Here is a 16,526-nt window from a genome sequence, read left to right as displayed (position 1 = left end):
AATCAGTTGAGACCTCTGGCTAGAGCAATTTGTCCCCATCAGGCAGCCTGCTGAGTGGGGAGGAATGGGTGGCAGGATAGAAAAGGGATGTCGGGGGAAAATAAAGACATGTCAAAAAGAGAGATGGGGGAGGGGGAGAGAAGAGGCTGGCAGAAAAAGAGCGCTAGCCAGGGACTTGGGTAGGGAGGCAGCAGATATTTATTTTGCCTACTTGCCGGTCCTTTCAGATCTTTCCCAGTTATCATTCAAACAGCATTGTGCTGGTCGGGCCTTGCCCCATGTGAGCCGCCCCAAGTCCCCATGGGGAGACGGTGGTGGGGTATAAATAAAGTTTTATTTTATTATTATTATTATTATTATTATTATTATTATTATTATTATTTATATGAAGACTTACAAGCACAATATGTATGGTACTTTAAAATGTGTTTTCATTGCAGTGTTCCTTTCCTTTCAATGTGACTAGAATATGAAGCCTGAAAAATGTATTAGTCCTGGTGGGACTCAATGACAATCACAATCTTAATATTTCTTAACATTTGATCATTGAAAGATAATTCTTGAGGAGATTCAACTACACATGTTTTGGTGATGCATTTTCTTTTCAGATCATTTTGAGAAAAGGCTCAGCCCTCTTTTGCTTAATCTTAGTAGGCTTTGACTTCTACCCTCACCCTCAGTTCCAGGGTCCTGCCTTAGACCCCACCAAGCGCTGGCTTTAACCTCAATTACAGTTGGACACACATATTGATCTGGAACCATTAGGATTCTGCTCAAATTTAGTTCAAAGAATACACTGAAATAAGATGAGGGGGCATCTACACTGTAGACTCAATGGAGTTCAACACCACTTTAACTGTCATGGCTCAATGCTATGGAGTTATGGGTGTTGTAGTTTGCCAAGACACCAGCACTATTTAGCAGAGAAGGTTTTGTTGTTTATTCATTCAGTAGCTTCCGACTCTTCGTGACCTCATGGACAAGCCCATGCCAGAGCTCCCTGTCTGCCGTCACCACCCCAGCTCCTTCAAAGTCAAGCCAGTCGCTTCATGGATACCATCCATCCATCTTGCCCTTAGTCAACCTCTCTTCCTTTTTCCTTCCATTTTCCCCAGCATCATTGTCTTCTCCAAGCTTTCCTGTCTTCTCATTATATGAGAAGTACTTCATCTTTGTCTCTAATAGCTTTCCCTCCAGTGAGCAGCCGGGCATTATTTCCTGGAGGATGTACTGGTTGGATCTTCTTGCGGTCCAAGGCACTCTCAGAATTTTCCTCCAACACCACAGTTCAAAAGCGTCTGTTCCTTCGCTCAGCCTTCCTTATGGTCCAGCTCTTAGGTTACTATGGGGAATACCATTAACAATGCAAGCCTTCATTGCCAGTATGATGTCTCTACGCTTCACTATTTTATCGAGGCCAGAGGCCTTCTAAAATTGCAAGTCCTGATTCCATAACATTGTCAAACTCCATTCTACAGTGAGTACAAGTCATAGCTTAATTGGTGGCCAACAGATGGGAAAGGAGGCAGAGATGGAAAACATAAACGAAGAAAGTGTCTGAACACCAGCAAAAGCTCTCACACAGTCTCAAGTTCAGACAGGCTACAAGTCTGCACTGCTTGATGTTTTGTGCTGTTCTTTTAGCTGCAGGCCACTATCCCTTCTGAAGTCAAATGTAGCTACAGAGGGGAAAGTGTTGATGGCTTTGAAATACCTAAAAGGGACAATACCTTCTGCCTCTTATAGAGCTTGGAAAAGTTAGATGTTTTGGCACACAACTTTTGGAATCCTTCAGTCAGCATGACTAAGGATCATGGGATCTAGACATCTAAATTGAAAGAGAAACATTGTTTGAAGACAGGGAGACATAAAGATGAGATGGGACAACCGAAGTGCTGTTGTCTCCCTGCAGAGTGAAGTGATAATAAGAGGTCTAAACTAGCTGTTCAGTTTTTTTATCCTGTCAGAAGCAACTTGAGAACATACCGTTCAATGTAAAAGGCTTTATAACCAGCTGTTGGGAGATATCAGTAGAAATTGGATGGTGATCTTGATCACGATGTATTGAAAACATTGACTACAAAAATGTTGGAAAAACCAGAACGTTGGATAAGCGAATGTTGGATAAGTGAGACTCTACTGTATCGTGATATTTTGGTACTAAATTCATAAATACAGTAATTACTACATAGCATTACTGTGTATTGAACTACTTTTTCTGTCAAATTTGTTGTATAACATTATGTTTTGGTGCTTAATTTTTAAAATCATAGCCTAATTTGATGTTTAATAGGCTTTTCCTTGATCCCTCCTTATTATCCAGCATATTCGCTTATCCAACATTCTGCCAGCCCGTTTATGTTGGATAAATGAGACTCTACTGTATACTGTATATTGAAAACATTGACTACAAAAATGCGTTGGATAATCCAGAACATTGGATAAGCGAGACTCCACTGTAATTACAACATAGCATTACTGAGCATTGAACTACTTTTTCTGTCAAATTTGTTGTATAATATGATGTTTTGATGCTTAATTTGTATAACGATTACCTAATTTGATGTTTAATTGGCTTTTCCTAAATCCCTTCTTATTATCCAACATATTCACTTATCCTGCCGGCCTGTTTATGTTGGATAAGTGAGACTCTACTGCATATTGATAATCTTATATTATCTGCTTAGAACTGGATTATATGAGGCCCCTTCTTCACAGCTGTATAAAATGCACACTGAAGTGGATTATATGGTAGTGTGGAGTCAAGGTAATCCAGTGCAAAGCAGATAATATAAGATTATAAATGGGTTATATAGCTGTGTATATAGCTGCCTTGAGTCTACACTGCCATATAATCCAGTGCAAATTAGATAATCTGTGGAAGAGACCTAAGTGAGGCCTAAATCTGCCTGTCCCCTAACTGAACCCTGGCTGTCTCTTGGCTGAATTGGTTGCTAGGAGACGAAGTGGGCAGAGATTAGCCCTCTAAACTGGCAGCAATTGGATAAAAACAATTATTGCTCTCCCTCTAATTAGGACTTTATTTTTCTTTTCTTTTTGTTGTATCTTACTGGAGCCATGGATGATGGGTTGTGTTGTCAAATTTCTAGGTTGGGCGGCCTGTAGTTTTGTTGTTTTGTGGGTTGCCTTGATGCCATCACTCATTTATATATATAGATTCAGTAAAGGAAGAATGTAAAGTAAGAGGGGGGGGGGTCCAACGTTGACATCTTTTCTGACAAGAGTACCAAATTGTCCTTCTGAATCTGCGTTAGTTTCTTTTATCTTCTTTTATTGTCCCTTCTTTTGTTCTCTTCTGCATAGTATTCCTTCTCTTTATTTTAACAATTCACTAATTCAAACACTAATTTTCTACTCTTAATGGCAGCCAACTAGATACATATCTTAATGTTAATTTCATTTCTTAGTAGATTAGTAATATACTATATATACTCAAGTATAAGCCGACCTGAATATAAGCCGAGGCACCTAATTTTACCACAAAAACTGGGAAAAATTATTGACTCGAGTATAAGATGAGGGTGGGAAATGCAACAGCTATGGGTCAAATTCAAAAATAAAAATAGATATTAATAAAATTGCATTATTTGAGGCATCAGTAGGTTAAATGTTTTTGAATATTTATATAAAACTGTAATTTAAGATAATAATAAGACTTTAATAAGATAAGACTGTCCAACTCTGAATATCTTTATACTCAAGTATAAGCCGACCTGAAAAGAAGCTGGCCAGGACCCTCACTCGAGTATAAGCTGAGGGGAGCTTTTTCAGCCCTAAAAAGGGGCTGAAAAACTAGGTTTATACTCGAGTATATACAGTACATGTAGATATAATTGTTTATCATTCACATAGGATCTACACATAATAAATCTGATGTAAGTGTATCTATAGTATCAACCTTCTTGAAGTTATACACTTTTTACCTTAATTAAAGTATTAATTCAAGAATTTTCTTTAAAAAATTGTTCTTAGATATACAAGTTATATAATTCATGTACAAGTATTATTCCATATTTCAACGGTGCTCCATGCAATCATGCTGGCCACATGACCATGGAGGTGTCTACAGACAATGCCAGCTTTTCAGCTTAGAAATGGAGAGTTTCCCAGAGTCGTGTCCCAGAGTTGGACACGACTAGACTTAATGTCAGGGGAAAACCTTTACCTTTGCCTTTATTATTTCATAATAGTTTTACAGGGTTGTTGTATGTCTTTCGGGCTGTGTGGCCATGTTCCAGAAGCATTCTCTCCTGGAACATGGCCACACAGCCCGAAAGACATACAACAACCCTGTGATTCTGGCCATGAAAGCCTTCGACAACACATAATAGTTTTAGTTCACAAATCCCAGTATTATTTTTATTGGGAGAGAGTGGCATCTTATATTAGTGATTCTCAGACTATTTCATGTGGGGACCAGCAAGTATTATTTTCCAATTTGCCAGGACTGGCACTAAATTTGTGATCATTCAATATAATTGTTTCTTTCCTGAAAATTTGACAGAAATCGGCACCAATCCAGGAAACACTTCTTTGAATAACATTGATCTTAGGGGATCTGTCATTTTAATGTAACAGATCTCCCTGACAGTATTTTGTGTGTTTAGTATAAGTTTACTGCTTGTAAAATGTAAACATAAAATCACAACTAGAATGTTCTTACAACATAAAATATCGAGACTATCAGTTGTGGAAAGCTATTTAAATCTGAGAAGCCAGAATTGGATGGTGCTGGGGTGGGGGTGGGGGGTAAAGATCCAAGAATTAATCAGAAACTGGCTTCCCAAAAATTGTTAGATGGGTGAAAGATATTTCTCTCTGATAAACTCATGCATTATATAGCATCATAATTCAGTAGAGTATGAAGGTCAAAGGCCCAAAGTTTTTTGCTGAAGATGTTCTCTATCAGAGCAAAGCAAGTAGTTTCTGCCAGTGATTTTCTGCAAATTATTCTGGGAGCTATTTTCAACCTGCTAGCTTTTCTAACATGGGAAATTCCTTAAGAGCTTTCTGACCTTGAAGAGAAAATCTATGTAACAGTGAGGGAAACCTTCTTATGACAAAATCTACATTCCAGCATAATGTGGGACCAGGGGCAAAAGGAGGTGGAACTGAACCCCAAAAGTGCTCATCAATTATTCCTGGTCATCTTGGTGGCGGGGATAACAACTATGATACTGTCCTGGTCCTGGTGTTCCTCAATGTTTTTGTTATTGTCCTGGAGCCAGAAAAAAAGCCCCTAGCTATGGATCAGCCTTTGGGTAGTGGATATGGATCCTGTTGTTCTAACCGCCATCAATACTCTACCTTTGGAAGACAATCCTACCCAGACACGAGTGATCGTCTATGATGATGATGATGATGATGATGATGATGATGATGATGAAGAAGAAGAAGAAGAAGAAGAAGAAGAAGAAGAGGATCAAGGGATCTTAGGAGCCCACAAGGTAAACATGAACATTGTGCCTAGTTCTGGACAACACAGTTTAACCACCTCATCACATTGAGAGTAGAAAGCATGGGTGACCATCCCTTTAAGAGTAGCGAATCCCCCCTCCTTATGTCGTCAGTAGTTCTTTCTCATGTTTTGCCTCCCCATCACACTCACAGGTGGAAACTTAAGAGCTGGCAATACATTCATCTTACATTTATCACAAGGTCAACATTTCTTTTCTCTGTTTTCAATCAGGAGAAACAACAATATCAAAAAACAAAGGGATCCCTTGACCTGCCCAAAGCCCCTTATATTAAAAGAGCCTGACACCCGTTTAAAACCACTTAGTTCCATGGAATCCTATTGTTTGCCTCAAACCCCAGAGTATACAAGTGGTCCAGGTTAAAATCATTTCTTTCCATGGAAACATATGATTCTGCATCTGAGCTCATAGGATACAACAGACTGCTGACAACTGCGCAATGAAACAGGATGGGAAACTTTTGATGGTTCCTATCATACCTGTTTTTCAGTTGTAAACATGGGAGTAAAGTGCAATACGAGGTAGAAGCTCTGAAAACCATTGCTGGCATGTGTTCAGAGTTCCCTCCTTTCAGGACATTTCTGCCTCTTTTCAGCCCTGGAACATGTGATTAGCTCCATGCCTTTCCATGCTAGAAAAGAGGCTGAAGTGTCCTACCAGGGGAAAATTTCTCAATGTGGTTGATTGTCATAGTTCCCTCCTTTTAGGACAGTCCTGCCTCTTTTCAACCACATGACAGCTGGAAGTAGCTTAATTCATGTGATGAGCTCAGTGCCTCTTTATGCTTGAAAAGAGGTTGAAGAACTGGGAAATTTCTCCATGTGATAAGGTGAAAGGCTATTGAAAGGCTGAAACAGGCCAGGATTGTAAAGGATTTGGAAACCTATAAGGGTCAGTTAAGGGAATGGGTTATGTTTAGTGAAGTGAAGACTGGTGATATGATAACCACCTTTAAATATCAGAATGGTCATAACTGGAAAGATGAAACAAGCTTGTTATATGTTGTTCCACAAGACAGGACCTGAGCCAATGAATTCAAATTACAAGAAAGATTATTCTGACTAAACTTTAGTGAGAGCTTCTTGATGGTTGTGGATTTCCTTCCTTTAGAGCTTTTTAAACAAGGTTTGAATAGTCACCTATTAATGATGCTTTGGTTGTTTATTCCTGTGGTGGAAAAGAGTTGAACTAGATGACTCCTATGCTTTCTTCTGGATCAGTGGTTTCAGTTATGCCTTAGGTCCAGACTGTCTAAAAGATTGTGCCTGAATTGTTGTTGTATGCATTCATGTTGTGTCTAACTTATAGCAAACCTAAGGTGAACCTATTATGGGGTTTTCTATGCAAGATTTGTTTGCTTTTGCTTTCCTTTGAGGTTGAGAGAGTTTGACTTGCCCAAGGTCACCCAGTGGGTTTCTATGTCCATGTAGGAATACTGTATCTTTGTTCTCATGTTTATACTAGCTAAATGCCATTATACTGTTTTATATGAATGATATTTTTAATAAAATAATTTATTAAGTGTTTTTATCTTTATGATACATTGTTTAAATAAATTACTGCTAAAATTATGTTGGTTTTTTTTAGTTCCCATACTACTTTTATTGTTTATTCGTTCATGCTTCCGACTCTTCGTGACCTCATGGACCAGCCCACACGAGAGCTCCCTGTCGGCCGTGGCCACCGCCAGCTCCTTCAAGGTCCAAGCCAGTCACTCCAAGGATATCATCCATCCATCTTGCCCTTGGTCGATGCCTCTTCCTTTTTCTTCATACTACTGCAATAGTAGAAAATACACATACCACAGAAACACACACAGAGGAAGACATAGCCAAGGTTTCAGCAAATTGTGTTTTTTAAAAAACCCAAAATCCAAGCTCTGGTTGTTACTTAGGAAAGTTAATTCCAGGGGGGGAAAAAATCCCTGTTCTCTCATAGAAGCATTTCTGTGGGTTTATATCCTTTTAAAAAATTATTCTTTCAGCGTTGCATCTTCTCAGATCTTTTATTAATGCCACTAAGTATACAGAAACAAGAAGTATTGTAAACAACCTGGATATTCTTGAAATCATATACATTTATTTTTAAATCATCTCTCTTGTTTCAAAAGGATGAAAAAAAAACCAAGTTCTTATTCATTTGACTTTGAATGTAATTCAAAGTCAGCCAACATCAACACTGTCACTTTCCAGGTAATTTATGTAATTAAAAATAGCAATGGAATCTTAAATATAGCACTGTGAGGCAAACAGAGATTAAAGATAAATATCAACATAGCTAAGCACTACTTTTGGAATATTTGCTGACAATGGGTGCTTTCGTAAGCACATTGCTGAGAAATTATTCATCATCCCACTGTCATTTTAGTGTGGTAATTATGTTGTGATCTGTGGCTGTGTCGGCAAAAGGAATTGAGGATTTTTTATCTGAGAAGTAACTTTTTCAAATAGATGAAGGAGGCTCACAACAGTACAGGGGAAAATGTAAGAATTAATATTTTACAAATGTCTAATTGAAACTGAGATAGCCCCTTTTTGAAGCTAACTAGGCTATGGATTCCTCCAGATGGGCAAAGGTGTCAGTAGGAAGCAATATTTGTTGCTGTGGTTTGCTGGACTGGTTTAAATATTGAATAATGTTTCTCTTCTTCTGGATTATCTTCTGGCAATTCCCAACATAAATTGAAACATATTGTTTCCAATTGTTCTGCCTGTTATTATTATTATCATCATCATCATCATCATCATCATTTTGAGACATTTCAGAACAATAACAAAATCCTCCTCCTGCTCCTTCTCTCTATCTCTCAGTACTATGACTATATTATGGTCCAGTTTGGGTTACTCTACTAACTTCTTTCAAAACAGATGATGTTAGCAGGACAATTAACAAAACAAACAGGTAAAATCCTACATAATCAACATATAGATGTCTCAATCCATAGAGAAATGTTGAATAATTGGAACCCAGTAACACCCAAGCCCCTTTCTAGTATCGTTAACAATAACACGAAAAGTAACATTGTGTGGCTACTGATACATCATCAGAAAAGAGTTAACACATCACCAACTAGAAGCAAGGAAGGACATTATTTTGCATAATATTTGGATGTGCTAATTTAATGTGCTAGAAATTAGTAGAAATAAGTGCTATAATCCTAGTAGTCATAATAATAATAATAATAATAATAATAATAATAATAATAATAATAATAATAATAATAATAATAATAATACTTTATTCTTATATTCCACCCCATCTTCCCAAGGGGACTCAGGGCGGCTTATAAGGGGACCAAGCCCAACCGTAATAGTGGAAGACCAAGTGACCCGTGTGGTTGCTAAATGCAGGGTTTAACACTTGATGGGCAATTGTAAGTCTTCACCATTATGTCCCAATTTTAAATAGTTTTCTTCTTTAAATGCGACTTGGACTGGACAACTTTTCCAATATTACACTGCCCTATTTCTGATGTTCAGAAAAAAGATTATCCCTCGGAAAATAGAACATGGTCACCCTAAAGGAGGAGGAGAAAAATAACGCAAAAGTAGGCTGCTAACCCAATGAACTTGCAATATGAGCACATGTCTCATGAAACTGTATGAGCAATAGAATAGGCATTCTTTGTGTGTCTGGATTACCCAGATATAGCAGTATGATGCCACTACAAAGACAAGGATTTCTAAGGATGCCACCTAGTTGGTCAGGCACTTAGAACTCTCCAATAGACATGTTATTTTTCTCCCCCTCCTTTAGGGTGACCATGCAGTTCAGAAAGTAGCCAGTTCCCTCAGTCTCCTCTTCTCCAGTATGACTTTATTATTCATCCCTTTACAACATTTGGCAAGGGCTAGACAGAAAGTTTTTTTTCCTTGTCAGGAGTGACTTGAGAAACTGCAAGTCGCTTCTGGTGTGAGAAAATCGGCCGTCTGCAAGGACATTGCCCAGGGGATGCCCTGATGTTTGATGTTTTACCATTCTTGTAAAAGGCTTCCCTCATGTCCCCGCATTGGGAGCTGGAGTAAATAGAGGGAGCTCACCCACTCTCCCTGGATTCAAACCATCAACCTGTTGGTCAGAAGTCCTACCGGCACAAGAATTTAACCCATTGTGCCACCGGGGGCTCCATAAAAAGTGGTGTATTGATAATTGACTGGTTCACACACTTGCTTTTTTGCATGTAACAAAGCTGAACCTATAATTATTGTTGCAACCAGAAGAAGAAGCAGATTTTACACCATTAGCTTCTTTCTTATTGGTGCCTGGGAGTATAATTAATTCATGGCTTCCTCCATAATATTCTCTTAATTGGTAGGAAAAAAGAAGCATATTTCTTAGGCATACCAGGCTACTATTTAATAGGTACAGAAAGTTAGTTAATTACATCTTTCTTTAAACAATACTTGACTGTTTTCTGTATCTTGCTAGATAAGACCACAGATACATCAGATCACACCTTGAGATCTTCGTTACTCTAGTTTTATATGTCAGTAAATGAAATGAAAACTTTCTTTACCAGCAGAAGCAAGGCAAGGGATATGTCATTCTATAATCTAGAATTTCAACCAGTTCCTTGAAACCCAAAAGTTCTGCAAAAGGTTTCTGGGTGTTTCACAAAAGATCGTGACTAAAAGAAATCATAAATAGTAGACAGAATTAATTGTATGCAGGGATTCTGAAAGATCTAAACATTATTTCAAGGATTCCTCCAGGTTAAAATATATTGAGAAAAGCTGACCTAGAATGCATCTACACTACAGAATTAATGCAGTTTGACACCACTTTAACTGCCTTGGCTCAAAGCTACAGAATCATAGTAGTATTTTGGTGACGCAGCAGCACTCTTTGGCAGAGAAGGCTGAAGTCCTTGTAAAATGGCAACTCCCAAAATTCCATAGTATTGAGCCTTGGCAGTCAAAGCGATGTCAAACTGTATTCATTTCGATCAGCAGTTTCCAACCTTTTTCATGTTGTGACCCCATTTTATAGAGGCAAAGTGACCCATGACCCCAATACATTAAAAACAGACTTTTTAATAGGATAAATGAAAACACATTGAAAATAGGGGTTTTTTTCAGTATAATATATGCCAACAAATCTCAGTGCAGGATGATGTGATTTTTTGTTCCCCCTTTTAACATGTTCATAGCTCACCACTGCCTGGCAACCTCACAGAAAACCCAGGAGAAGCCACAAAGGGTCCCAATGAAAGAATTTATAGATGACATTTCTCCTAGAAACTCAATCCAGCTAACCACCGCAGATGACTTCTGCTCTGGATCCACAAGTTGCACATGTACAGACACATTCCAGAAACAGTGAAAATCCCATCATGCAATAGAGTCCCACTTATCCAACATAAACTGGCCGGCAGAACATTGGATAAGCAAAAATGTTGGATAATAAGGAGAGATTAAGGAAAAGCCTATTAAACATCAAATTATGTTATGATTTTACAAATTAAGCACCAAAACATCATGCTTTACAACAAATTGATAGAAAAAGCAGTTCAGGACGTGATAACATTATGTAATAATTACTATATTTATGAATTTAGCACCAAAATTTTGCAATTTATTGAAAAATTGACTACAAAAACATTGACTACTAAAAGGCAAACTGCATTGGATAATACAGAACATTGGATAAGCGGAGCTTGGATAAGCGAGACTCTACTGTACCTTCAGACAGTAGGAGTAATCTCCTAACAATACCTCCTGCACCCAACAATGAACTAATCCTTAGGCAAATTGAAAGGTTAAGGAGTTGCCCAATGCCGTACCCTTGTCTCTTCCTTGGAATTCACTCAGATATGCCAACACCCATTGTTGCCCATTGTTTTGCTAGCCTGGACTTATTGTCCCATCCCAGGCTGGCAATAATACAGTCATTAACACCAATCAACCCTGAACCCTACCCACATTCCTTTCCCTTGACACCCACTAAAAGTGGACCCAAGAACCAGCCACAAACTTCAGTTTGAACAATGACAGTTTATGAAAGTTCCCCCCAAACCCAGAGAGCAATCAGTGGTGGCAGCAGATGGTGCACTTCAACAATCGATATGTGGATCCTATCTGGCACCAACCTGCAAAAATCAGTGCTCAGGGCAGCAAAAGTCCATTGTTTTGAATAGCTGTCAAACTCCTATAAATATTTCAGTACATACCTATTGCTTTGCTATCTGATTTGAAAGTGCAGTCTCTCTGGACATCCACTCTGGCTAGTGAATAAAACCTCTGTTCAATTCCTGCAGCCTGTCTCATTTGATTCTTTGGACCCTAAGGCTTTCCGGGACCCTGCACTCGCGGAATTGTGGAGCAGAAATCACTTCTCATCTGGAAAGAGACTAGAAGTTTGCGTTAAGAAAAAGTAGATTGTGATACCAAGATGATATGAAGCAGACCCAGAAGGATTTCTGATTCCCAAATGTTCAACTGCAGCATTAAGTAAGGACTCTGCATATCCACAATAAATTAGGCTGCTGAAATGGAGAAAGCTGGAGAAGAATAGATGGCATAAATAATTTCTTCTGCAAAGGATTACAAATTAGGTTCTGATACAAAAATATGTTCCAGGCTCAACATACTTGTATGTTCAAAGACACTCCATTTCTTCATTGTATTTTTTCTCTCTCCAAGCAATTTGAAATTCTCAAACCACATCAGTGCCAACACAGAAGAGTAAATAAGAGGTACTCCCAAAGTCAGTATAATTTCTGTTCCATAGCTGGTGTTCTGATGTCTATAAACCCTTCTAAGGATAAAAGGAGATCAATGTAACTTCCAAATTAAGTCAATCCCTCCCTTCATCCCCCCCCCCCGAAACTTCAGGTTTTTAATTAACATCTTGCCCAATCAAGACATTTTGAGATCTTGAAAGATTACACTCAGTGTTGTGCTCTTTGGTTGGCTAGATAAGAGGATAAAATCCAATATGGATTTTAGAAATTTTCCTCTGCTTTTTGTCACCTTATCATACAATTTCAATTGCTACTTCCATTTCCATTGCTATACGTTCTGTAACATGAATGGGCAAATTTGATCATTTTGAAACTTCCATGGAATCTTGGGACACTGGAAAATTCTCACTGTGGCTGAGAATTTTAAATAGTCCCTCAACTACAAATCCCAGGATTCTATAGAACGTTGTTGTTCCGTCCCCCAGGACGATGGTTTGCCTTACCTATTGGTCGTTTGTTTGTTTTCCCTCCTTTGCATTTTGTTTCAGCCTCTGGCTGCAAAAGCCTAGGAAAAGTGGCTTGGAATCTGCAAGAGCTGGCTGCAGTTTTCTTTGCAGTGATTGGTCAAAGAATGCAACATCTTAGGACCGCCCTTTTTACCAGGGTCTAGTCTCCATTTTGGAGCTTCATTCTGGCTATAGTCTTCCAACGTGCTGGAGCTGTGCAAGGCTAACTGGGACAAATCATCCTCAAAACCAGGCCAATCTAAGCCTATCCAAATTAGATAAGTATTGAATTATATTGATCTGGAATAGGAAATCTAGTTAGAGGAGCAGGGTTATTCTGTCGCTTCTAGAACTAATCTTTGCTGTAAAGATAGGGAAGGAAAGAGTTTCTCCTTCTAATATAGGCAGCGTGATTAGGGTATAGTGGTTTTATAATCACCTTTGCTTTCTGGAACCAGGGATAATTCTGTACCTAAAACCTATAGAAATTTGTTTCATTTTCTGCAACTTTAAGATCTGTGCCAGGTTTACAACCTTGTATGAATAAACATCCTTTTTTGAAGTTATCCAGACTCAGTCGTTCAATATCTATAGGACAGCTTATAGGGATTTGCAGTTCGCCCGGATAAAGGACAGCACGTTTCAGTTTTATAGTTTTTTATTGTCCGGCGGACGGCACAGTTTTGAGGGCGATCAGCGGTTTTTCCGCTTCAGCTAGCTTGCACGGCCATAGAGACTTTGATTTTGTGGTCTGTTGCAGTGAAAGCTTGCTGCCAGGCCGAAAGGCAAGTGAGAGAGTGGGGCTCCATTTCTCCAGCCTCTGCAGTATCCTGCTCTTCAGCTTGCGTGTGTGCGCGTAGCCCTGCGGCTGTTTCTGCAATTGCACGGCTGTGCAAAACCCAGCAATCTACCCCGAGCTCCTTCGGTGGCAGGCATCGAGCCGCGGAGCTCCAGCAGTAGGTCCTGGGCTTACACGGAGGTGGTGAGTCCAGAAGCGCTCGGCCGGGACGGTCGCCTGGCGGTGGTGACCTGCCTCATTGTCCTGCGGTGGTGACCTGCCTCATCGTCCTGCGGTGGTGACCTGCATCATCGTCCTGCGGTGGTGACCTGCCTCATCGTCCTGCGGTGGTGACCTGCCTCATCGACCTGCGGTGGTGACCTGCCTCATTGACCTGCGGTGGTGACCTCCCTTCACAGCGGGGAGGAGGCGTCTCTTCTCTCCTCCTTTCCAAAGCCAGCCTCGGTGCTCCTTCGGCGGCAGGCCTCGAGCCGCGGAGCACAAGGTGCTTGAAAATTTGGCGAAGTCGCCATTTTGGCAGTTTACGTCACTCGGGCAAGGGAGGTATCAAGTGGCAAGTTGCTGTCAGTTGGCATTTTGCAGCTTGCCTACCAAAGTTTGGCGCCAAAGGTCACAATCTTTGTAAAGTATAGTTACTTAGTGATATATATTGCTATGGTTAAGTGCTGTGAATTGTATTATATATTGAATTTGCTTTTATTGTAAATTTACTTGCAGGTATATTGCATTTGCCTTTGTTGTAAATTTACTTGCTATTAAGAATACATAATGTCTATGCAATTTCAAGATGATGCAGATGGTATACCTCCTTCTGAGGCTGAAAGTAGGAATAAAAGGCCCCAAAGGATAAAGCACCCTTCAGCCAAGATGCTAGCCCATCTAATAGATGAAAAGGAGCTCCTCCATGTGAGGTTAGGTTCGGCATGGGAGCGAATTGTAACATTAATGGACAGAATTGAGAGCTTGGGTATTACAAGGGTGCCATCCATATTACAGACAGACCTTGAAGAGACCTTCGGTATTTGGAGGGGTTTGGTGTCTAAGATAGTCCAGGTCCTCGAGCGCATTAACGCCAAGGATTCAGAGTTAGAAATAGTGAGTGTCTTAGCTGACACTAATGAGAAAGAAAATAAGGTGAGGGCAATTCTAGATGCCTTGGAATTTAGTTCTCCATCTGTTAATCTAAGGTCTGAGCCAAAAGGAAATCAGTCTTCCTTATGCAGCCATGAGACCAATCTTTTAAAATCACCTGCTGTGGCACTTAGTCTTAAGTCCAACCGCTCTAGCCAGGTATCTAAGCTAAGGGAGCGTGCATCGTCTAAACACAGCCACTCTAGCAAGTCTTCTGCTGCTGGGAGTGCCATCTCTTCCCTAGCTGCCTTGCACATTAAGGAGGCTGCACGTCTGGAGCTACAGAGCAAGGTTGCGGAGGCGGAAGCTGATGCAAAAGCAGCTGACCACACTTTCCACCTTAAAGAGGAGGAACAGCGACTCCAAATAGAACAGGCCCAAAGGCAATGTGAAATAGAAATGCTTAGAATAAGGATGGATGCTACTGCCAAAAAGGTAAAGGCTGAGACTTTGGCCAAGGTCCTAAGTGGGCAGCTCACAGAAGAAAATGTAAGTCAGTTGCCGAAGCAGGACCCTTCTTCCAAGGTGCTTGTGCATCTTAATAGCTTAAACAGCCAGCTTTCTGACGAGGAACATGAAGACTTCTCCGTTCGGTCAGAACAGGGCCCTAAAGTTGCCTTCGGGCTGCCGGAAGTTCAAAGCGTCATAGCGGGGAGCTCCTCTTTGCTCAGTTTGCCTGTGCCTCCTACTAAGATTCCCGAGCAGTCAGCCAAACCATCAAAGCCTATCACCAATTGGGCCCTACAAGCAAGTCCAAAAGGAACCATCTGTCCGTCTACAGACGATGCCTTCCCTCCAAAGGGTCAAAGGTCGACACCAGGAGCACGGGATTTCTCCCTGCAGCAGCCAACGCCACATAAGACACCGTCAACACCAGAATCCCAACTCGTCTCGATCCTTAGAAGTCCCAAAAGAGACCTCAAGGACAAGGGAGTCGAAAAGTTTTCAGACAAGCCTGAAGAGTTCCTTCTCTGGAAGGTTACCTTCAAGAGGGCAATTAGAGACTTAAAGTTGTTGCCTGAAGAAGAGCTGACCCTGCTAGGCGCCTGGTTGGGTCCAGCATCATCTTCTCAAGTTAAGAGAATATATTCAGCCCATGTAGCTGATCCCGACAAAGCCTTGGAAAAGGCCTGGGACAGATTACATCAGCGGTATGGAGCTAGCACGGAGATTGAAGCATCTCTAATGGACAAGCTGCAAAGGTTCCCAACCTTAAAGCTCAAGGACTGCAAGCTCTTGTGGGACCTCAGTGATCTTCTTGCAGAGTTAGAGTCGGCCAAGGAGAATCCAGAGTTGCCTGGACTGCAGTGCCTCGATCAGCATCTGTCCCAGCGGCAGATTCTGGACAAACTTCCCTTTGCCCTGCAGGAAGACTGGGGGAAACAGGTTTTTAACTACAAGGAGGCCCATTCTCAGGCGTACCCACCGTTTTCCCATCTGGTCCAGTTCATCACCAGAGCGGCCAGGGAAAGGAATGATCCACAGACGGGCCTGCCCACCTTATATCAAGGGATCCATACAGGGAAGGCGCCTGAAGTGGACAAGAAACCACCTAGAGAGGCCAATAGACCTGTCAGCGTAAAGGCAGTCGAAACTCAACACAAGACTGATGAACCCAGGTCGGAGGTAAAAGAGTTGCTTTGCCCTATCCACCAAAAGCCTCACAGCTTGGCCAACTGCAGGGAGTTTAGTAGAAAGTCATACAAAGAAAGGCAACAGCTAGTTCAAAAGCAGGGAATCTGCTTTAGATGCTGTGGAGCAACTCCACACTTTGCGTCCAACTGCAAAGAAAACGTCAAGTGTGAGAAATGCAACAGCCTCAAGCATTGCACCGCAATGCACAACTCCAGTGTCATCTCCCACCCCAAAGGGAACGTTTCACCAAAAGAAAAGTCAGCAGTCGAAGACAC

The sequence above is a fragment of the Anolis carolinensis genome, chromosome 4, assembly GCF_035594765.1.
Source record: "Anolis carolinensis isolate JA03-04 chromosome 4, rAnoCar3.1.pri, whole genome shotgun sequence".
Classification (NCBI taxonomy): domain Eukaryota; kingdom Metazoa; phylum Chordata; class Lepidosauria; order Squamata; family Dactyloidae; genus Anolis; species Anolis carolinensis.
The sequence above is the reverse complement of the archived record's forward strand: the minus strand, read 5'-3'. Positions refer to the sequence as shown.